This window comes from Hemitrygon akajei, chromosome 6 (assembly GCF_048418815.1).
Source record: "Hemitrygon akajei chromosome 6, sHemAka1.3, whole genome shotgun sequence".
Lineage (NCBI taxonomy): Eukaryota > Metazoa > Chordata > Chondrichthyes > Myliobatiformes > Dasyatidae > Hemitrygon > Hemitrygon akajei.
The window spans coordinates 113,733,725-113,757,424 of record NC_133129.1 but is presented as its reverse complement, the minus strand read 5'-3'; the positions used below and the strand labels follow the sequence as shown (position 1 = coordinate 113,757,424).

The 23,700-nt window shown below is 55.8% G+C and overlaps 1 protein-coding gene across 1 annotated transcript in view; it reads right to left on the bottom strand.

The window, feature by feature from the left end:
• The window catches only part of LOC140729835 (myosin-binding protein C, cardiac-type-like), a gene marked incomplete at its 5' end in the record, with an annotated part of 441,607 nt that overhangs the window by 303,910 nt on the left and 113,997 nt on the right, over positions 1-23,700 (bottom strand). The window lies entirely within an intron of this gene.

Sequence of the window (23,700 nt, the reverse complement as noted above, 5' to 3'; positions counted from 1 at the left end):
TCCAGTCTGCCCAACCGTTCAATCTGATCATGTACAATCGTCCACATTTGGTTCCATACCCCTTGATCGCCAAAGTCCTATACCACCTGGTTCAAGACAGGAACTTCCCTTCAACCATCCGTTTTTACAACCAACCTGCACAACTCTAATCACTATCTCAGTATAGCAACTCCATGACCACTTTGTACTACCACGGAGTTTGCTTGTTCCGATTGTATTCTCGCATCATGGATAACTGATGTTTCCTTGTGAACACTGTTTACCTGGCGCTCTGGGTCATGATGTTGCTGCAAGGAAGTTTTTCATTGCACCAGTGCATCTGTGTACTTGTGCAGATGACAATAGACTCGACTTTGACTGTAGCCCTGAGAAATATATCTAACTCTGTTGCTTAATTTAATGACTGGGCTTCAATTACTGACTATGGAAGAGAATACCATTAGTTCATCACCCCTGGTAGAAGAAACTTCTCTTCATCTCAATGGCCTAGCCATTAACCAATGAGCTGATTACTGACTTCAAGAGAAGGAAACCAGAGGTCCATTAGCCAGTCATCATTGGGGGATTAATTCATTATTATTTCAGAGGCCCTGTCCTGAGCCCAACACAACTGCAATTACAAAGAAAGCACGTCAGCACCCTACCTCCTTAAGAGTTTATGAAGATTTGGCATGTCATCTAAAACTTTAACAAACTTCTATAGATGTGTGGTGGAGAGTATATTGACTGGTTGCATTACAGCCTAGTATGGAAGCACTTGCGCCCTTGAACGGAAAATCCTACAAAAAGTAATGGACACAGTCCCAGTCCACCACAGATAAAGCCCTCCCCACCATTGAGCACATCTACATGGAGCGCTGTCGTAGGAAAGCAACATCCATCGTCAGGGAGCCCACCAGCCAGGTTATGCTCCGTTCTCACTGCAGCTATTGGGAAGAAGGTGCAAGAGCCTCTGTACCCACACTACCAGGTTCAGGAACAGTTACTACCCCTCAGACATCAGGCTCTTGAACCAGAAGGGGTAACTTTACTCAACTTCACTGAACTGTTCTCACATCCTATGGATTCAATTTTAAGGATTCTTCATCTCATGTTTTTGATGTTTATTGCTTAGTTGTTATTATTATTATTTTTATTATTATGTCATTTTTTTGTATTTGCAGAGTTTGTTGTCCACTCTGTTGATGCAGTCTTCCACTGACTCTATTATGGTTATTGGATTTATTGAGTATGCCTGCAAGAAAATGAATCTCAGGTCTGTATATGGTGACATACTAATGCCCTTCCCTTGGACAACATCGGTGTCATGGAGAGGGGAGACTTGCAGCTTGGACAACTGCCGGTCTTCCATAAAAAAAAAACCTTGCCCAGGCTTGCGCCCTGGAAACTTTCCAAGGCACAAATCCATGGTCTATCAAGAGTAATGGAGGCTTACATATGGTGACATGTACAGTATGTACTTTGATTATAAATTTACTTTGAATTTTATGAACTTCGAATTGTGACCCTGGTACTACACCACCCCATCATCAGAAACATCTTTGTAAGTAGCAGGTCCCATCCATCCGAATGCTGCAAATTCAAAGAGAACATCTCTCAGTCTTCTAAACCATGGTGAATATAAGCCTAACTGATGCTGGAAGTTTGGTGACTGGTTATCAGATCTATCCATACTATCCTTTGGCCATAACAGTCACATACTTACAGATATGGACTGCAACGTTTCAACCATAAACCCCACTGCCTTCCTCAGGCACAAGTTAGTCAAGTGACAAGACCCCCTAGAGACACCACATGTATACGGAGCTGGCTGCATTACCCAGTTCTCACTTCATACATCAGTCCTGCCAGCTCAGTCCAGTGAACATTCATTGCACTCCTTCCATATCTAGACTATCCTGACTTAGATACAGCGTCCCAAACTGCACACAATATTCAACATCATCACAAGAGATTCTGCAGATGCTGGAAATCTTTAGCAATATGAATTCAGAAGGTATGGCAGCATCTGTGGAGGGAAATGAACAGTTTACCTATCTCAAGTCTCACTGATGTAGAGAAGCCACACTGAAATAACTAGATACAGTAGATGACTCCAACAAACTCAGAGGTAAAAATGTCACCTCACTTGAAAGGACTATTTGGGGCCTGAATGATGCGGAGGGGGAGGTGTAGGGACAGGTGAAGCACTTGCCTTGCTTGTAGAGGTAAGTGCCAGGAGGGAGGTCAGTGGGAAGGGTAGAAAAAGCAGATAGTGGGCGGGGGGGGGGGGGAGGTAGAGAGGGAAAGATGTGCTTACCTCAAGCAGATAGTGGGGGGGGGGAGGTAGAGAGGGTAAGATGTGCTCACCTCTGGGCCCCTCCTGTTTCTCTGCCACAATTCCAGGCCTCATTCTCCACTGCCTGACATGGAAGCCATCTACAATGGGATCTTTCCACTAAACACATCTTTCTCTCCATTCCCCTGCTAACCATTCTGTACTTTCCATAGGGAATGCTCTCTACGTGACTCCCTCCCCACTGATCCTAACCCTGCAAGCAGGACAAATGCTGCATTTGCCCTTACACATACACCCTCACAACCAGTCAGAGCCTCAAACATTTCTTCAAGGTGGAGTGGCACTTCTCTTGCAAAGGGTCATCTACTGTATCCAGTTTTCTCTATATCAGTGCGATTGGGTTTAGATTGGGAGACCAGTTCATCAAGCAGCTTTGCTCCGTCTGCTTCAGAACACAATACACAGTCTCACACTGGACAACGGCATCACATCTCCAGAACTCTGACCTTCTCCAACACGCCAGCTGGCTTCTTAACCACCTACAGCACCGGTGCCCAAAGAGGAGTTCGCCTCTTTTCAACCTTTCACATAATAATCCATTTTCTGTTACTCCACCAGTGTGTCCGGTCTCACATCAATCCCCACCACAGTGTCAGGTCTCACGTCAATCCCCACCACAGTGTCCGATCTCATGTCAGTCCCCACCACAGTGTCCGATCTCACGTCAGTCCCCACCACAGTGTCCGGTCTCACATCAATCCCCACCACAGTGTGCGGTCTCATGTCAGTCCCCACCACAGTGTCCGATCTCACGTCAGTCCCCACCACAGTGTGCGGTCTCACGTCAAACCCCACCACAGTGTCCGGTCTCACATCAATCCCCACCACAATATTCAAGCTCTCGTCAGTCCCCACCACAGTGTCCGGTCTCACGTCAGTCCCCACCACAGAGTTCAAGCTCTCGTCAGTCCCCACCACAGTGTCCGATCTCACGTCAGTCCCCACCACAGTATCCGATCTCACGTCAATCCCCACCACAGTGTCCGATCCCACGTCAGTCCCCACCATAGTGTCCGGTCTCACATCAATCCCCACCACAGTGTGCGGTCTCATGTCAGTCCCCACCACAGTGTCCGATCTCACGTCAGTCCCCACCACAGTGTGCGGTCTCACGTCAAACCCCACCACAGTGTCCGGTCTCACATCAATCCCCACCACAATATTCAAGCTCTCGTCAGTCCCCACCACAGTGTCCGGTCTCACGTCAGTCCCCACCACAGAGTTCAAGCTCTCGTCAGTCCCCACCACAGTGTCCGATCTCACGTCAGTCCCCACCACAGTATCCGATCTCACGTCAATCCCCACCACAGTGTCCGATCCCACGTCAGTCCCCACCACAGTGTCCGATCTCACGTCAATCCCCACCACAGTGTCCGATCTCACGTCAGTCCCCACCACAGTGTCCGGTCTCACGTCAGTCCCCACCACAGTGTCAGGTCTCACGTCAATCCCCACCACAGTGTGCGGTCTCACGTCAATCCACACCACAGTGTCAGCTCTCACGTCAAACCCCACCACAGTTTCCGATCTCACGTCAGTCCCCACCACAGTGTGCGGTCTCACGTCAATCCACACCACAGTGTCCGATCTCACGTCAGTCCCCACCACAGTGCGCGGTCTCACGTCAATCCCCACCACAGTGTTCAAGCTCTCGTCAGTCCCCACCACAGTGTCCGATCTCACGTCAGTCCCCACCACAGTGTGCTGTCTCACGTCAGTCTCCACCTCAGTGTCCGATCTCACGTCAACCCCCACCACAGTGTCAGGTCTCACGTCAATCCCCATCACGGTGTCCGATATCACGTCAATCCCCACAACAGAGTAAGGTCTCAGGTCAGTCCCCACCACAGTGTCAGGTCTCACGTCAGTCCCCACCACAGTGTCCAATCTCACGTCAGTCCCCACCACAGTGTGCGGTCTCACGTCAATCCACACCACAGTGTCCGATCTCACGTCAGTCCCCACCACAGTGTCAGGTATCACGTCAAACCCCACCACAGTGTCCGATCTCACGTCAGTCCCCACCACAGTGTGCGGTCTCACGTCAATCCACACCACAGTGTCCGATCTCACGTCAGTCCACACCACAGTGTCAGGTCTCACGTCAAACCCCACCACAGTTTCCGATCTCACGTCAGTCCCCACCACAGTGTGCGGTCTCACGTCAATCCACACCACAGTGTCCGATCTCACGTCAGTCCCCACCACAGTGTGCGGTCTCACGTCAATCCCCACCACAGTTTCCAGTCTCACGTCAGTCCCCACCACAGTGTCCGGTCTCACGTCAATCCCCACCACAGTGTCCGATCTCACGTCAGTCCCCACCACAGTGTCAGGTCTCACGTCAATCCACACCACAGTGTCCGATCTCACGTCAGTCCCCACCACAGTGTCCGGTCTCACGTCAATCCCCACCACAGTGTCCAATCTCACGTCAGTCCCCACCACAGTGTCCGGTCTCACATCAATCCCCACCACAGTGTGCGGTCTCACATCAATCCCCACCACAGTGTTCAAGCTCTCGTCAGTCCCCACCACAGCGTCCGGTCTCACGTCAGTCCCCACCACAGAGTTCAAGCTCTCGTCAGACCCCACCACAGTGTCCGATCTCACGTCAGTCCCCACCACAGTGTGCTGTCTCAAGTCAGTCCCCACCTCAGTGTCCGATCTCACGTCAACCCCCACCACAGTGTCAGGTCACACGTCAATCCCCACCACGGTGTCCGATCTCACGTCAATCCCCACCACAGTGTCCGGTCTCATGCCTGTCCCCACCACAGTGTCAGGTCTCACGTCAAGCCCCACCACAGTTTCCAGTCTCACGTCAGTCCCCACCACAGAGTCCGGACTCACGTCAATCCCCACCACAGTGTCCGATCTCACGTCAATCCCCACTACAGTGTCCGATCTCACGTCAATCGCCACCATAGAGTACGGTCTCACGTCAATCCCCACCACAGTGTCCGATCTCACGTCAATCCTCACTATAGTGTCCAATCTCACGTCAGTCCCCACCACAGTGTGCGGTCTCACATCAATCCCCACCACAATGTTCAAGCTCTCGTCAGTCCCCACCACAGTATCCGGTCTCACGTCAATCCCCACCACAGTGTGCGGTCTCACGTCAATCCACACCACAGTGTCCGATCTCACGTCAGTCCCCACCACAGTGTCAGGTATCACGTCAAACCCCACCACAGTGTCCGATCTCACGTCAGTCCCCACCACAGTGTGCGGTCTCACGTCAATCCACACCACAGTGTCCGATCTCACGTCAGTCCACACCACAGTGTCAGGTCTCACGTCAAACCCCACCACAGTTTCCGATCTCACGTCAGTCCCCACCACAGTGTGCGGTCTCACGTCAATCCACACCACAGTGTCCGATCTCACGTCAGTCCCCACCACAGTGTCCGGTCTCACGTCAGTCCCCACCACAGTGTGCGGTCTCACGTCAATCCCCACCACAGTTTCCAGTCTCACGTCAGTCCCCACCACAGTGTCCGGTCTCACGTCAGTCCCCACCACAGTGTTCAAGCTCTCGTCAGTCCCCACCACAGTGTCCGATCTCACGTCAGTCCCCACCACAGTGTGCTGTCTCACGTCAGTCCCCACCTCAGTGTCCGCTCTCACGTCAACCCCCACCACAGTGTCAGGTCTCATGTCAATCCCCACCACGGTGTCCGATATCACGTCAATCCCCACAACAGTGTCCGATCTCACGTCAATCCCCACCACAGTGTCAGATCTCACGTCAATCCCCACCACAGTGTGCGGTCTCACGTCAGTACCCACCACAGTGTCCGATCTCACATCAATCCCCGCCACAGTGTCCGATCTCACGTCAGTTCCCACCAGAGTGTCCGATCTCACGTCAATCCACAGCAAAGTGTCCGATCTCACGTCAATCCCCACCACAGTGTCAGGTCTCACGTCAATCCCCACCACAGTGTGCGGTCTCACGTAAGTCCCCACCACAGTGTCCGGTCTCACGTCAGTCCCCACCACAGTGTCCGATCTCACGTCAGTCCCCACCACAGTGTGCAATCTTACGTCAGTCCCCACCACAGTGTCCGATCTCACGTCAATCCCCACCACAGTGTCCAATCTCACGTCAGTCCCCACCACAGTGTCAGGTCTCACGTCAATCCCCACCACAGTGTGCGGTCTCACGTCAGTACCCACCACAGTGTCCGATCTCACATCAATCCCCGCCACAGTGTCCAGTCTCACTTTAATCCACACCACAGTGTCAGGTCTCACGTCAATCCCCGTCACAGTGTCCAATCTCACGTCAGTCCCCACCAGAGTGTGCGGTCTCACGTCAATCCTCACCAAAGTGTCCGATCTCACGTCAATCCACAGCAAAGTGTCCGATCTCACGTCAATCCCCACCACAGTGTCCGGTCTCACGTCAGTCCCCACCACAGTGTCCGATCTCACGTCAGTCGCCACCACAGTGTCCGATCTCACGTCAGTCCCCACCACAGTGTGCGGTCTCACATCAGTCCCCAACACAGTGTCCGATCTCACGTCAGTCCCCACCACAGTGTGCAAAATCACGTCAGTCCCCAACACAGTGTCCGATCTTACGTCAATCACCACCACAGTGTGCGGTCTCACGTCAGTCCCCACCACAGTGTGCGATCTCACGTCAGTCCCCACCACAGTGTGCAAACTCACGTCAGTCCCCACCACAGTGTCCGGTCTCACGTCAGTCCCCACCACAGTGTCCGATATCACGTCAGTCCCCACCACAGTGTGCGGTCTCACGTCAATCCACACAACAGTGTCCGATCTCACGTCAGTCCCCACCACAGTGTCAGGTATCACGTCAAACCCCACCACAGTGTCCGATCTCACGTCAGTCCCCACCACAGTGTGCGGTCTCACGTCAATCCACACCACAGTGTCCGATCTCACGTCAGTCCACACCACAGTGTCAGGTCTCACGTCAAACCCCACCACAGTTTCCGATCTCACGTCAGTCCCCACCACAGTGTGCGGTCTCACGTCAATCCACACCACAGTGTCCGATCTCACGTCAGTCCCCACCACAGTGTGCGGTCTCACGTCAGTCCCCACCACAGTGTCAGGTCTCACGTCAATCCCCACCACAGTGTGCGGTCTCACGTCAGTACCCACCACAGTGTCCGATCTCACATCAATCCCCGCCACAGTGTCCGATCTCACGTCAGTTCCCACCAAAGTGTCCGATCTCACGTCAATCCACACCACAGTGTCCGATCTCACGTCAGTCCCCACCACAGTGTCCGGTCTCACGTCAGTTCCCACCAGAGTGTGCGGTCTCACGTCAATCCCCACCAAAGTGTCCGATCTCACGTCAATCCACAGCAAAGTGTCCGATCTCACGTCAATCCCCACCACAGTGTCAGGTCTCACGTCAATCCCCACCACAGTGTGCGGTCTCACGTAAGTCCCCACCACAGTGTCCGGTCTCACGTCAGTCCCCACCACAGTGTCCGATCTCACGTCAGTCCCCACCACAGTGTGCAATCTTACGTCAGTCCCCACCACAGTGTGCGGTCTCACATCAGTACCCACAACAGTGTCAGGTCTCACGTCAATCCCCACCACGGTGTCCGATATCACGTCAATCCCCACAAGAGTGTCCGGTCTCACGTCAATCCCCACCACAATGTCAGGTCTCACGTCAATCCCCACCACAGTGTGCGTTCTCACGTCAGTCCCCACCACAGTGTGCTGTCTCACGTCAGTCCCCACCTCACTGTCCGCTCTCACGTCAACCCCCACCACAGTGTCAGGTCTCACGTCAATCCCCACCACGGTGTCCGATATCACGTCAATCCCCACAACAGTGCCCGATCTCACGTCAATCCCCACCACAGTGTCAGGTCTCACGTCAATCCCCACCACAGTGTGCGGTCTCACATCAGTACCCACAACAGTGTCAGGTCTCACGTCAATCCCCACCACGGTGTCCGATATCACGTCAATCCCCACAAGAGTGTCCGGTCTCACGTCAATCCCCACCACAGTGTCAGGTCTCACGTCAATCCCCACCACAGTGTGCGGTCTCACGTCAGTACCCACCACAGTGTCCGATCTCACATCAATCCCCGCCACAGTGTCCGATCTCACGTCAGTTCCCACCAGAGTGTGCGGTCTCACGTCAATCCCCACCAAAGTGTCCGATCTCACGTCAATCCACAGCAAAGTGTCCGATCTCACGTCAATCCCCACCACAGTGTCAGGTCTCACGTCAATCCCCACCACAGTGTGCGGTCTCACGTAAGTCCCCACCACAGTGTCCGGTCTCACGTCAGTCCCCACCACAGTGTCCGATCTCACGTCAGTCCCCACCACAGTGTGCAATCTTACGTCAGTCCCCACCACAGTGTCCGGTCTCACGTCAGTCCCCACCACAGTGTCAGGTCTCACGTCAATCCCCACCACAGTGTGCGGTCTCACGTCAGTACCCACCACAGTGTCCGATCTCACATCAATCCCCGCCACAGTGTCCAGTCTCACTTTAATCCACACCACAGTGTCAGGTCTCACGTCAATCCCCGTCACAGTGTCCAATCTCACGTCAGTCCCCACCAGAGTGTGCGGTCTCATGTCAATCCCCACCACAGTGTCCGATCTCACGTCAGTCCCCACCACAGTGTGCGGTCTCACGTCAAACCCCACCACAGTGTCCGGTCTCACATCAATCCCCACCACAATATTCAAGCTCTCGTCAGTCCCCACCACAGTGTCCGGTCTCACGTCAGTCCCCACCACAGAGTTCAAGCTCTCGTCAGTCCCCACCACAGTGTCCGATCTCACGTCAGTCCCCACCACAGTATCCGATCTCACGTCAATCCCCACCACAGTGTCCGATCCCACGTCAGTCCCCACCACAGTGTCCGATCTCACGTCAATCCCCACCACAGTGTCCGATCTCACGTCAGTCCCCACCACAGTGTCCGGTCTCACGTCAGTCCCCACCACAGTGTCAGGTCTCACGTCAATCCCCACCACAGTGTGCGGTCTCACGTCAATCCACACCACAGTGTCAGCTCTCACGTCAAACCCCACCACAGTTTCCGATCTCACGTCAGTCCCCACCACAGTGTGCGGTCTCACGTCAATCCACACCACAGTGTCCGATCTCACTTCAGTCCCCACCACAGTGCGCGGTCTCACGTCAATCCCCACCACAGTGTTCAAGCTCTCGTCAGTCCCCACCACAGTGTCCGATCTCACGTCAGTCCCCACCACAGTGTGCTGTCTCACGTCAGTCTCCACCTCAGTGTCCGATCTCACGTCAACCCCCACCACAGTGTCAGGTCTCACGTCAATCCCCATCACGGTGTCCGATATCACGTCAATCCCCACAACAGAGTAAGGTCTCAGGTCAGTCCCCACCACAGTGTCAGGTCTCACGTCAGTCCCCACCACAGTGTCCAATCTCACGTCAGTCCCCACCACAGTGTGCGGTCTCACGTCAATCCACACCACAGTGTCCGATCTCACGTCAGTCCCCACCACAGTGTCAGGTATCACGTCAAACCCCACCACAGTGTCCGATCTCACGTCAGTCCCCACCACAATGTGCGGTCTCACGTCAATCCACACCACAGTGTCCGATCTCACGTCAGTCCACACCACAGTGTCAGGTCTCACGTCAAACCCCACCACAGTTTCCGATCTCACGTCAGTCCCCACCACAGTGTGCGGTCTCACGTCAATCCACACCACAGTGTCCGATCTCACGTCAGTCCCCACCACAGTGTGCGGTCTCACGTCAATCCCCACCACAGTTTCCAGTCTCACGTCAGTCCCCACCACAGTGTCCGGTCTCACGTCAATCCCCACCACAGTGTCCGATCTCACGTCAGTCCCCACCACAGTGTCAGGTCTCACGTCAATCCACACCACAGTGTCCGATCTCACGTCAGTCCCCACCACAGTGTCCGGTCTCACGTCAATCCCCACCACAGTGTCCAATCTCACGTCAGTCCCCACCACAGTGTCCGGTCTCACATCAATCCCCACCACAGTGTGCGGTCTCACATCAATCCCCACCACAGTGTTCAAGCTCTCGTCAGTCCCCACCACAGCGTCCGGTCTCACGTCAGTCCCCACCACAGAGTTCAAGCTCTCGTCAGACCCCACCACAGTGTCCGATCTCACGTCAGTCCCCACCACAGTGTGCTGTCTCAAGTCAGTCCCCACCTCAGTGTCCGATCTCACGTCAACCCCCACCACAGTGTCAGGTCACACGTCAATCCCCACCACGGTGTCCGATCTCACGTCAATCCCCACCACAGTGTCCGGTCTCATGCCTGTCCCCACCACAGTGTCAGGTCTCACGTCAAGCCCCACCACAGTTTCCAGTCTCACGTCAGTCCCCACCACAGAGTCCGGACTCACGTCAATCCCCACCACAGTGTCCGATCTCACGTCAATCCCCACTACAGTGTCCGATCTCACGTCAATCGCCACCATAGAGTACGGTCTCACGTCAATCCCCACCACAGTGTCCGATCTCACGTCAATCCTCACTATAGTGTCCAATCTCACGTCAGTCCCCACCACAGTGTGCGGTCTCACATCAATCCCCACCACAATGTTCAAGCTCTCGTCAGTCCCCACCACAGTATCCGGTCTCACGTCAATCCCCACCACAGTGTGCGGTCTCACGTCAATCCACACCACAGTGTCCGATCTCACGTCAGTCCCCACCACAGTGTCAGGTATCACGTCAAACCCCACCACAGTGTCCGATCTCACGTCAGTCCCCACCACAGTGTGCGGTCTCACGTCAATCCACACCACAGTGTCCGATCTCACGTCAGTCCACACCACAGTGTCAGGTCTCACGTCAAACCCCACCACAGTTTCCGATCTCACGTCAGTCCCCACCACAGTGTGCGGTCTCACGTCAATCCACACCACAGTGTCCGATCTCACGTCAGTCCCCACCACAGTGTCCGGTCTCACGTCAGTCCCCACCACAGTGTGCGGTCTCACGTCAATCCCCACCACAGTTTCCAGTCTCACGTCAGTCCCCACCACAGTGTCCGGTCTCACGTCAGTCCCCACCACAGTGTTCAAGCTCTCGTCAGTCCCCACCACAGTGTCCGATCTCACGTCAGTCCCCACCACAGTGTGCTGTCTCACGTCAGTCCCCACCTCAGTGTCCGCTCTCACGTCAACCCCCACCACAGTGTCAGGTCTCATGTCAATCCCCACCACGGTGTCCGATATCACGTCAATCCCCACAACAGTGTCCGATCTCACGTCAATCCCCACCACAGTGTCAGATCTCACGTCAATCCCCACCACAGTGTGCGGTCTCACGTCAGTACCCACCACAGTGTCCGATCTCACATCAATCCCCGCCACAGTGTCCGATCTCACGTCAGTTCCCACCAGAGTGTCCGATCTCACGTCAATCCACAGCAAAGTGTCCGATCTCACGTCAATCCCCACCACAGTGTCAGGTCTCACGTCAATCCCCACCACAGTGTGCGGTCTCACGTAAGTCCCCACCACAGTGTCCGGTCTCACGTCAGTCCCCACCACAGTGTCCGATCTCACGTCAGTCCCCACCACAGTGTGCAATCTTACGTCAGTCCCCACCACAGTGTCCGATCTCACGTCAATCCCCACCACAGTGTCCAATCTCACGTCAGTCCCCACCACAGTGTCAGGTCTCACGTCAATCCCCACCACAGTGTGCGGTCTCACGTCAGTACCCACCACAGTGTCCGATCTCACATCAATCCCCGCCACAGTGTCCAGTCTCACTTTAATCCACACCACAGTGTCAGGTCTCACGTCAATCCCCGTCACAGTGTCCAATCTCACGTCAGTCCCCACCAGAGTGTGCGGTCTCACGTCAATCCTCACCAAAGTGTCCGATCTCACGTCAATCCACAGCAAAGTGTCCGATCTCACGTCAATCCCCACCACAGTGTCCGGTCTCACGTCAGTCCCCACCACAGTGTCCGATCTCACGTCAGTCGCCACCACAGTGTCCGATCTCACGTCAGTCCCCACCACAGTGTGCGGTCTCACATCAGTCCCCAACACAGTGTCCGATCTCACGTCAGTCCCCACCACAGTGTGCAAAATCACGTCAGTCCCCAACACAGTGTCCGATCTTACGTCAATCACCACCACAGTGTGCGGTCTCACGTCAGTCCCCACCACAGTGTGCGATCTCACGTCAGTCCCCACCACAGTGTGCAAACTCACGTCAGTCCCCACCACAGTGTCCGGTCTCACGTCAGTCCCCACCACAGTGTCCGATATCACGTCAGTCCCCACCACAGTGTGCGGTCTCACGTCAATCCACACAACAGTGTCCGATCTCACGTCAGTCCCCACCACAGTGTCAGGTATCACGTCAAACCCCACCACAGTGTCCGATCTCACGTCAGTCCCCACCACAGTGTGCGGTCTCACGTCAATCCACACCACAGTGTCCGATCTCACGTCAGTCCACACCACAGTGTCAGGTCTCACGTCAAACCCCACCACAGTTTCCGATCTCACGTCAGTCCCCACCACAGTGTGCGGTCTCACGTCAATCCACACCACAGTGTCCGATCTCACGTCAGTCCCCACCACAGTGTGCGGTCTCACGTCAGTCCCCACCACAGTGTCAGGTCTCACGTCAATCCCCACCACAGTGTGCGGTCTCACGTCAGTACCCACCACAGTGTCCGATCTCACATCAATCCCCGCCACAGTGTCCGATCTCACGTCAGTTCCCACCAAAGTGTCCGATCTCACGTCAATCCACACCACAGTGTCCGATCTCACGTCAGTCCCCACCACAGTGTCCGGTCTCACGTCAGTTCCCACCAGAGTGTGCGGTCTCACGTCAATCCCCACCAAAGTGTCCGATCTCACGTCAATCCACAGCAAAGTGTCCGATCTCACGTCAATCCCCACCACAGTGTCAGGTCTCACGTCAATCCCCACCACAGTGTGCGGTCTCACGTAAGTCCCCACCACAGTGTCCGGTCTCACGTCAGTCCCCACCACAGTGTCCGATCTCACGTCAGTCCCCACCACAGTGTGCAATCTTACGTCAGTCCCCACCACAGTGTGCGGTCTCACATCAGTACCCACAACAGTGTCAGGTCTCACGTCAATCCCCACCACGGTGTCCGATATCACGTCAATCCCCACAAGAGTGTCCGGTCTCACGTCAATCCCCACCACAATGTCAGGTCTCACGTCAATCCCCACCACAGTGTGCGTTCTCACGTCAGTCCCCACCACAGTGTGCTGTCTCACGTCAGTCCCCACCTCACTGTCCGCTCTCACGTCAACCCCCACCACAGTGTCAGGTCTCACGTCAATCCCCACCACGGTGTCCGATATCACGTCAATCCCCACAACAGTGCCCGATCTCACGTCAATCCCCACCACAGTGTCAGGTCTCACGTCAATCCCCACCACAGTGTGCGGTCTCACATCAGTACCCACAACAGTGTCAGGTCTCACGTCAATCCCCACCACGGTGTCCGATATCACGTCAATCCCCACAAGAGTGTCCGGTCTCACGTCAATCCCCACCACAGTGTCAGGTCTCACGTCAATCCCCACCACAGTGTGCGGTCTCACGTCAGTACCCACCACAGTGTCCGATCTCACATCAATCCCCGCCACAGTGTCCGATCTCACGTCAGTTCCCACCAGAGTGTGCGGTCTCACGTCAATCCCCACCAAAGTGTCCGATCTCACGTCAATCCACAGCAAAGTGTCCGATCTCACGTCAATCCCCACCACAGTGTCAGGTCTCACGTCAATCCCCACCACAGTGTGCGGTCTCACGTAAGTCCCCACCACAGTGTCCGGTCTCACGTCAGTCCCCACCACAGTGTCCGATCTCACGTCAGTCCCCACCACAGTGTGCAATCTTACGTCAGTCCCCACCACAGTGTCCGGTCTCACGTCAGTCCCCACCACAGTGTCAGGTCTCACGTCAATCCCCACCACAGTGTGCGGTCTCACGTCAGTACCCACCACAGTGTCCGATCTCACATCAATCCCCGCCACAGTGTCCAGTCTCACTTTAATCCACACCACAGTGTCAGGTCTCACGTCAATCCCCGTCACAGTGTCCAATCTCACGTCAGTCCCCACCAGAGTGTGCGGTCTCATGTCAATCCCCACCAAAGTGTCCGATCTCACGTCAATCCACAGCAAAGTGTCCGATCTCACGTCAATCTCCACCACAGTGTGCGGTCTCACGTCAATCCCCACTACAGTGTCCGGTCTCACGTCAGTCCCCACCACAGTGTCCGGTCTCACATCTGTCCCCACCACAGTGTCAGATCTCACGTCAAACCCCACCACACTGTCCGGTCTCACGTCAGTCCCCACCACAGTTTCCAGTCTCACGTCAGTTCCCACCACAGTGTCCGGTCTCACGTCAGTCCCCACCACAGTGTCCGATCTCACGTCAATCCCCACCACAGTGTCAGGTCTCACGTCAATCCCCACCACAGTGTCCGGTCTCACGTCAGTCCCCACCACAGTGTCAGGTCTCACGTCAATCCCCACCACAGTGTGCGGTCTCACGTCAATCCACACGACAGTGTCCGATCTCACGTCAGTCCACACCACAGTGTCAGCTCTCACGTCAAACCCCACCACAGTTTCCGATCTCACGTCAGTCCCCACCACAGTGTGCGGTCTCACGTCAATCCACACCACAGTGTCCGATCTCACGTCAGTCCCCACCACAGTGTGCGGTCTCACGTCAATCCCCACCACAGTGTGCGGTCTCACGTCAGTACCCACCACAGTGTCCGATCTCACATCAATCCCCGCCACAGTGTCCGATCTCACGTCAGTTCCCACCAGAGTGTGCGGTCTCACGTCAATCCCCACCAAAGTGTCCGATCTCACGTCAATCCTCAGCAAAGTGTCCGATCTCACGTCAATCCCCACCACAGTGTCAGGTCTCACGTCAATCCCCACCACAGTGTGCGGTCTCACGTAAGTCCCCACCACAGTGTCCGGTCTCACGTCAGTCCCCACCACAGTGTCCGATCTCACGTCAGTCCCCACCACAGTGTGCAATCTTACGTCAGTCCCCACCACAGTGTCCGATCTCACGTCAATCCCCACCACAGTGTCCAATCTCACGTCAGTCCCCACCACAGTGTCAGGTCTCACGTCAATCCCCACCACAGTGTGCGGTCTCACGTCAGTACCCACCACAGTGTCCGATCTCACATCAATCCCCGCCACAGTGTCCAGTCTCACTTTAATCCACACCACAGTGTCAGGTCTCACGTCAATCCCCGTCACAGTGTCCAATCTCACGTCAGTCTCCACCAGAGTGTGCGGTCTCACGTCAATCCTCACCAAAGTGTCCGATCTCACGTCAATCCACAGCAAAGTGTCCGATCTCACGTCAATCCCCACCACAGTGTCCGGTCTCACGTCAGTCCCCACCACAGTGTCCGATCTCACGTCAGTCGCCACCACAGTGTCCGATCTCACGTCAGTCCCCACCACAGTGTGCGGTCTCACATCAGTCCCCACCACAGTGTCCGATCTCACGTCAGTCCCCACCACAGTGTGCAAAATCACGTCAGTCCCCAACACAGTGTCCGATCTTACGTCAATCACCACCACAGTGTGCGGTCTCACGTCAGTCCCCACCACAGTGTGCGATCTCACGTCAGTCCCCACCACAGTGTGCAATCTCACGTCAGTCCCCACCACAGTGTGCAAACTCACGTCAGTCCCCACCACAGTGTCCGGTCTCACGTCAGTCCCCACCACAGTGTGCAATCTCACGTCAGTCCCCACCACAGTGTCCGGTCTCACGTCAGTCCCCACCACAGTGTGCAAACTCACGTCAGTCCCCACCACAGTGTCCGGTCTCACGTCAGTCCCCACCACAGTGTGCAATCTCACGTCAGTCCCCACCACAGTGTCCGATCTCACGTCAATCCCCACCACAGTGTGCTGTCTCATGTCAGTCCCCACCACAGTGTCCGGTCTCACGTCAGTCCCCACCACAGTGTCCGATCTCACGTCAATCCCCACCACAGTGTCAGGTCTCACGTCAATCCCCACCACAGTGTCCGGTCTCACGTCAGTCCCCACCACAGTGTGCGGTCTCACATCAATCCCCACCACAGTGTTCAAGCTCACGTCAGTCCCCACCACAGTGTTCAAGCTCTCGTCAGTCCCCACCACAGTGTCCGATCTCACGTCAGTCCCCACCACAGTGTGCTGTCTCACGTCAGTCCCCACCTCAGTGTCCGATCTCACGTCAACCCCCACCACAGTGTCAGGTCTCACGTCAATCCCCACCACGGTGTCCGATCTCACGTCAATCCCCACCACAGTGTCCGGTCTCACGTCAGTCCCCACCACAGTGTCCGATCTCACGTCTGTCCCCACCACAGTGTCAGATCTCACGTCAAACCCCACCACACTGTCCGTTCTCACGTCAATCCCCACCACAGTGTCCGATCTCACATCAGTCCCCACCACAGTGTGCGGTCTCATGTCAATCCCCACCACAGTGTCCGATCTCACGTCAGTCCCCACCAAAGTGTTCAAGCTCTCGTCAGTCCCCACCACAGTGTCCGATCTCATGTCAATCCTCACTATAGTGTCCAATCTCACGTCAGTCCCCACCACAGTGTCTGGTCTCACGTCAATCCCCACCACAGTGTGCGGTCTCACATCAATCCCCACCACAGTGTTCAAGCTCTCGTCAGTCCACAGCACAGTGTCCCGTCTCACGTCAGTCCCCACCACAGTGTTCAAGCTCTCGTCAGTTCCCACCACAGTGTCCGATCTCACGTCAATCCCCACCACAGTGTGCGGTCTCACGTCAAACCCCACCACAGTGTCTGATCTCACGTCAGTCCCCACCACAGTGTGCTGTCTCACGTCAGTCCCCACCTCAGTGTCCGATCTCACGTCAACCCCCACCACAGTGTCAGGTCTCACGTCAATCCCCACCACGGTGTCCGATATCACGTCAATCCCCACAACAGTGCCCGATCTCACGTCAATCCCCACCACAGTGTCAGGTCTCACGTCAATCCCCACCACAGTGTGCGGTCTCACATCAGTACCCACAACAGTGTCAGGTCTCACGTCAATCCCCACCACGGTGTCCGATATCACGTCAATCCCCACAAGAGTGTCCGGTCTCACGTCAATCCCCACCACAATGTCAGGTCTCACGTCAATCCCCACCACAGTGTGCGTTCTCACGTCAGTCCCCACCACAGTGTGCTGTCTCACGTCAGTCCCCACCTCACTGTCCGCTCTCACGTCAACCCCCACCACAGTGTCAGGTCTCACGTCAATCCCCACCACGGTGTCCGATATCACGTCAATCCCCACAACAGTGTCCGATCTCACGTCAATCCCCACCACAGTGTCAGGTCTCACGTCAATCCCCACCACAGTGTGCGGTCTCACGTCAGTACCCACCACAGTGTCCGATCTCACATCAATCCCCGCCACAGTGTCCGATCTCACGTCAGTTCCCACCAGAGTGTGCGGTCTCACGTCAATCCCCACCAAAGTGTCCGATCTCACGTCAATCCACAGCAAAGTGTCCGATCTCACGTCAATCCCCACCACAGTGTCAGGTCTCACGTCAATCCCCACCACAGTGTGCGGTCTCACGTAAGTCCCCACCACAGTGTCCGGTCTCACGTCAGTCCCCACCACAGTGTCCGATCTCACGTCAGTCCCCACCACAGTGTGCAATCTTACGTCAGTCCCCACCACAGTGTCCGATCTCACGTCAATCCCCACCACAGTGTGCGGTCTCACGTCAAACCCCACCACAGTGTCTGATCTCACGTCAGTCCCCACCACAGTGTGCTGTCTCACGTCAGTCCCCACCTCAGTGTCCGATCTCACGTCAACCCCCACCACAGTGTCAGGTCTCACGTCAATCCCCACCACGGTGTCCGATATCATGTCAATCCCCACAACAGTGCCCGATCTCACGTCAATCCCCACCACAGTGTCAGGTCTCACGTCAATCCCCACCACAGTGTGCGGTCTCACATCAGTACCCACAACAGTGTCAGGTCTCACGTCAATCCCCACCACGGTGTCCGATATCACGTCAATCCCCACAAGAGTGTCCGGTCTCACGTCAATCCCCACCACAGTGTCAGGTGTCACGTCAATCCCCACCACAGTGTGCGGTCTCACGTCAGTACCCACCACAGTGTCCGATCTCACATCAGTTCCCACCAGAGTGTGCGGTCTCACGTCAATCCCCACCAAAGTGTCCGATCTCACGTCAATCCACAGCAAAGTGTCCGATCTCACGTCAATCCCCACCACAGTGTCAGGTCTCACGTCAATCCCCACCACAGTGTGCGGTCTCACGTAAGTCCCCACCACAGTGTCCGGTCTCACGTCAGTCCCCACCACAGTGTCCGATCTCACGTCAGTCCCCACCACAGTGTGCAATCTTACGTCAGTCCCCACCACAGTGTCCGGTCTCACGTCAGTCCCCACCACAGTGTCAGGTCTCACGTCAATCCCCACCACAGTGTGCGGTCTCACGTCAGTACCCACCACAGTGTCCGATCTCACATCAATCCCCGCCACAGTGTCCAGTCTCACTTTAATCCACACCACAGTGTCAGGTCTCACGTCAATCCCCGTCACAGTGTCCAATCTCACGTCAGTCCCCACCAGAGTGTGCAGTCTCACGTCAATCCCCACCAAAGTGTCCGATCTCACGTCAATCCACAGCAAAGTGTCCGATCTCACGTCAATCTCCACCACAGTGTGCGGTCTCACGTCAATCCCCACTACAGTGTCCGGTCTCACGTCAGTCCCCACCACAGTGTCCGATCTCACGTCAGTCCCCACCACAGTGTGCAATCTCACGTCAGTCCCCACCACAGTGTCCGATCTCACGTCAGTCCCCACCACAGTGTGCAAAATCACGTCAGTCCCCAACACAGTGTCCGATCTTACGTCAATCACCAGCACAGTGTGCGGTCTCACGTCAGTCCCCACCACAGTGTGCGATCTCACGTCAGTCCCCACCACAGTGTGCAATCTCACGTCAGTCCCCACCACAGTGTGCAAACTCACGTCAGTCCCCACCACAGTGTCCGGTCTCACGTCAGTCCCCACCACAGTGTGCAATCTCACGTCAGTCCCCACCACAGTGTCCGGTCTCACGTCAGTCCCCACCACAGTGTGCAAACTCACGTCAGTCCCCACCACAGTGTCCGGTCTCACGTCAGTCCCCACCACAGTGTGCAATCTCACGTCAGTCCCCACCACAGTGTCCGATCTCACGTCAATCCCCACCACAGTGTGCTGTCTCATGTCAGTCCCCACCACAGTGTCCGGTCTCACGTCAGTCCCCACCACAGTGTCCGATCTCACGTCAATCCCCACCACAGTGTCAGGTCTCACGTCAATCCCCACCACAGTGTCCGGTCTCACGTCAGTCCCCACCACAGTGTGCGGTCTCACATCAATCCCCACCACAGTGTTCAAGCTCACGTCAGTCCCCACCACAGTGTTCAAGCTCTCGTCAGTCCCCACCACAGTGTCCGATCTCACGTCAGTCCCCACCACAGTGTGCTGTCTCACGTCAGTCCCCACCTCAGTGTCCGATCTCACGTCAACCCCCACCACAGTGTCAGGTCTCACGTCAATCCCCACCACGGTGTCCGATCTCACGTCAATCCCCACCACAGTGTCCGGTCTCACGTCAGTCCCCACCACAGTGTCCGATCTCACGTCTGTCCCCACCACAGTGTCAGATCTCACGTCAAACCCCACCACACTGTCCGTTCTCACGTCAATCCCCACCACAGTGTCCGATCTCACATCAGTCCCCACCACAGTGTGCGGTCTCATGTCAATCCCCACCACAGTGTCCGATCTCACGTCAGTCCCCACCAAAGTGTTCAAGCTCTCGTCAGTCCCCACCACAGTGTCCGATCTCATGTCAATCCTCACTATAGTGTCCAATCTCACGTCAGTCCCCACCACAGTGTCTGGTCTCACGTCAATCCCCACCACAGTGTGCGGTCTCACATCAATCCCCACCACAGTGTTCAAGCTCTCGTCAGTCCACAGCACAGTGTCCCGTCTCACGTCAGTCCCCACCACAGTGTTCAAGCTCTCGTCAGTTCCCACCACAGTGTCCGATCTCACGTCAATCCCCACCACAGTGTGCGGTCTCACGTCAAACCCCACCACAGTGTCTGATCTCACGTCAGTCCCCACCACAGTGTGCTGTCTCACGTCAGTCCCCACCTCAGTGTCCGATCTCACGTCAACCCCCACCACAGTGTCAGGTCTCACGTCAATCCCCACCACGGTGTCCGATATCACGTCAATCCCCACAACAGTGCCCGATCTCACGTCAATCCCCACCACAGTGTCAGGTCTCACGTCAATCCCCACCACAGTGTGCGGTCTCACATCAGTACCCACAACAGTGTCAGGTCTCACGTCAATCCCCACCACGGTGTCCGATATCACGTCAATCCCCACAAGAGTGTCCGGTCTCACGTCAATCCCCACCACAATGTCAGGTCTCACGTCAATCCCCACCACAGTGTGCGTTCTCACGTCAGTCCCCACCACAGTGTGCTGTCTCACGTCAGTCCCCACCTCACTGTCCGCTCTCACGTCAACCCCCACCACAGTGTCAGGTCTCACGTCAATCCCCACCACGGTGTCCGATATCACGTCAATCCCCACAACAGTGTCCGATCTCACGTCAATCCACACCACAGTGTCAGGTCTCACGTCAATCCCCACCACAGTGTGCGGTCTCACGTCAGTACCCACCACAGTGTCCGATCTCACATCAATCCCCGCCACAGTGTCCGATCTCACGTCAGTTCCCACCAGAGTGTGCGGTCTCACGTCAATCCCCACCAAAGTGTCCGATCTCACGTCAATCCACAGCAAAGTGTCCGATCTCACGTCAATCCCCACCACAGTGTCAGGTCTCACGTCAATCCCCACCACAGTGTGCGGTCTCACGTAAGTCCCCACCACAGTGTCCGGTCTCACGTCAGTCCCCACCACAGTGTCCGATCTCACGTCAGTCCCCACCACAGTGTGCAATCTTACGTCAGTCCCCACCACAGTGTCCGATCTCACGTCAATCCCCACCACAGTGTGCGGTCTCACGTCAAACCCCACCACAGTGTCTGATCTCACGTCAGTCCCCACCACAGTGTGCTGTCTCACGTCAGTCCCCACCTCAGTGTCCGATCTCACGTCAACCCCCACCACAGTGTCAGGTCTCACGTCAATCCCCACCACGGTGTCCGATATCATGTCAATCCCCACAACAGTGCCCGATCTCACGTCAATCCCCACCACAGTGTCAGGTCTCACGTCAATCCCCACCACAGTGTGCGGTCTCACATCAGTACCCACAACAGTGTCAGGTCTCTCGTCAATCCCCACCACGGTGTCCGATATCACGTCAATCCCCACAAGAGTGTCCGGTCTCACGTCAATCCCCACCACAGTGTCAGGTGTCACGTCAATCCCCACCACAGTGTGCGGTCTCACGTCAGTACCCACCACAGTGTCCGATCTCACATCAGTTCCCACCAGAGTGTGCGGTCTCACGTCAATCCCCACCAAAGTGTCCGATCTCACGTCAATCCACAGCAAAGTGTCCGATCTCACGTCAATCCCCACCACAGTGTCAGGTCTCACGTCAATCCCCACCACAGTGTGCGGTCTCACGTAAGTCCCCACCACAGTGTCCGGTCTCACGTCAGTCCCCACCACAGTGTCCGATCTCACGTCAGTCCCCACCACAGTGTGCAATCTTACGTCAGTCCCCACCACAGTGTCCGGTCTCACGTCAGTCCCCACCACAGTGTCAGGTCTCACGTCAATCCCCACCACAGTGTGCGGTCTCACGTCAGTACCCACCACAGTGTCCGATCTCACATCAATCCCCGCCACAGTGTCCAGTCTCACTTTAATCCACACCACAGTGTCAGGTCTCACGTCAATCCCCGTCACAGTGTCCAATCTCACGTCAGTCCCCACCAGAGTGTGCAGTCTCACGTCAATCCCCACCAAAGTGTCCGATCTCACGTCAATCCACAGCAAAGTGTCCGATCTCACGTCAATCTCCACCACAGTGTGCGGTCTCACGTCAATCCCCACTACAGTGTCCGGTCTCACGTCAGTCCCCACCACAGTGTCCGATCTCACGTCAGTCCCCACCACAGTGTGCAATCTCACGTCAGTCGCCACCACAGTGTCCGATCTCACGTCAGTCCCCACCACAGTGTGCGGTCTCACGTCAGTCCCCACCACAGTGTGCAATCTCACGTCAGTCCCCACCACAGTGTCCGATCTCACGTCAATCCCCACCACAGTGTCCGATCTCACGTCAGTCCCCACCACAGTGTCCGATCTCACGTCAATCCCCACCACAGTGTCCAATCTCACGTCAGTCCCCACCAGAGTGTGCAGTCTCACGTCAATCCCCACCAAAGTGTCCGATCTCACGTCAATCCACAGCAAAGTGTCCGATCTCACGTCAATCTCCACCACAGTGTGCGGTCTCACGTCAATCCCCACTACAGTGTCCGGTCTCACGTCAGTCCCCACCACAGTGTCCGATCTCACGTCAGTCCCCACCACAGTGTGCAATCTCACGTCAGTCGCCACCACAGTGTCCGATCTCACGTCAATCCCCACCACAGTGTGCGGTCTCACGTCAGTCCCCACCACAGTGTGCAATCTCACGTCAGTCCCCACCACAGTGTCCGATCTCACGTCAATCCCCACCACAGTGTCCGATCTCACGTCAGTCCCCACCACAGTGTGCGGTCTCACGTCAGTCCCCACCACAGTGTCCGATCTCACGTCAATCCCCACCACAGTGTGCAATCTCACGTCAGTCCCCACCACAGTGTCCGGTCTCACGTCAGTCCCCACCACAGTGTGCAATCTCACGTCAGTCCCCACCACAGTGTCCGGTCTCACGTCACTCCCCACCACAGTGTGCAATCTCACGTCAGTCCCCACCACAGTGTCCGATCTCACGTCAATCCCCACCACAGTGTGCTGTCTCATGTCAGTCCCCACCACAGTGTCCGGTCTCACGTCAGTCCCCACCACAGTGTCCGATCTCACGTCAATCCCCACCACAGTGTGCGGTCTCACGTCAAACCCCACCACAGTGTCTGATCTCACGTCAGTCCCCACCACAGTGTGCTGTCTCACGTCAGTCCCCACCTCAGTGTCCGATCTCACGTCAACCCCCACCACATTGTCAGGTCTCACGTCAATCCCCACCACGGTGTCCGATATCACGTCAATCCCCACAACAGTGCCCGATCTCA